We start from the raw sequence: 1,372 nt of genomic DNA, 5'->3' as shown, positions 1-1,372 counted from the left end.
ACAAGGCAGTGGTGTGTTAGCACAAAAATAACTCCCCCCTCACACCTGTCTCTCCTTGGTCTTGTCTCCCTGCAGGTCTCTCTCTCTCTCTCTCTCTCTCTCTCTCTCTCTCTCTCTCTCTCTCTCTCTCTCTCTCTCTGCCTTGGAGCTGATTCAGACTCACCGGACAGCGGACAGCGTAGAACTGCCCCTGTGGGTCTCCTCACAGGAACAGAAAGGCTCCTGGGGGGTGGAGGGGGAGCAACCAGACGCCTTTTCAAACCCACTGCCATCAAGTTGGTTTCCACTCCTACCCCTCCCATAGAGGGCTTCTGGGGCCGTCAATCCTCCTGGGCGCAGACAGCCTCCTCTTGCTTCCGGGGAGTGGCTGGTGGGTTTGAACAGCCAACTTAGCCTTTAGCAACCCAAAGCTCCCCGTCAGCACCATTAAGGCTCTAGGTACTTTACAGGGTCTGGACATCCGTATTCATGTTTGCTTTCCATGTTTAACCTTTGGTGGAAAACGTCAAACACGTACAAAAGTGGACAGACCCTCTAGGAAATTCGTGTCTCCACCAAGCTTCATCCACAATCACCCCCTTGCCCTCTTTCCCCTTCTTTTCTGCTACTTTTACTTTTTGCTGGAACATTTTTTTTAAAACCATTTCATTGTGAGCTTATATGGATATCATAACATTCCATAGTTCAATCACAACCGGCAGTATTGTATAATTGCTACCACAATCAGTTTCAAAACATTCTCCTTCTTGAAGTCCTTTATATCTGCTCCCCTTTACCCTCCGTCCCACCCCCTACCCCCGAAACCTTATTCTATTTGGTGTCTCTATAGGCTCATCAGTCCTGGGTTTCATGTACTGAAACATGGAAAACAGGTAACAAAAATGGAAGAGGGTTACCCCCAATGACAAAGTACATCTAAGATAAACCCCAATATGAAAAATAAACAAACAAAACCCCAAACCTTAAAAACAAAACAGAAACAGAAAATGCTGAAAACCAGATCGGGTCCCCCATGCATCAGAGGGAGGCACACAACCAGGACTGAGTGTCTTGTCACCTGCAGGCAGGTCAGTGTAAAACAGAACCGGCACTACCAGGCCGGCCTCAGGCCAACAGAACAGCTAACGCAGGCAGCGAGGGGAGCCCCGAGTGAACCTGGGACCGGTGAATCCACTGGAAGAACTCCACTGGAGACGTGGCCCTCATTGAAAGGCAGGAAGACGGCCAAAGTAACCCTATTCTGGAACATCATGCACCAGCGTGACAGGCAGAGAGAAACCATCACGGGGCCAAGAGTTCACTTGAGTGGAAAGAGTAATTGGATAAATGGTTGAATTACCTTAATAGAAGTACACTGGCCAAAAAATCCCGC

The sequence above is a fragment of the Echinops telfairi genome, unplaced genomic scaffold (genome assembly GCF_000313985.2).
Source record: "Echinops telfairi isolate 266 unplaced genomic scaffold, ASM31398v2 ScPeMD7_25;HRSCAF=90, whole genome shotgun sequence".
Taxonomy (NCBI): Eukaryota; Metazoa; Chordata; class Mammalia; order Afrosoricida; family Tenrecidae; genus Echinops; species Echinops telfairi.
Note: the sequence above shows the minus strand (reverse complement) of the source record.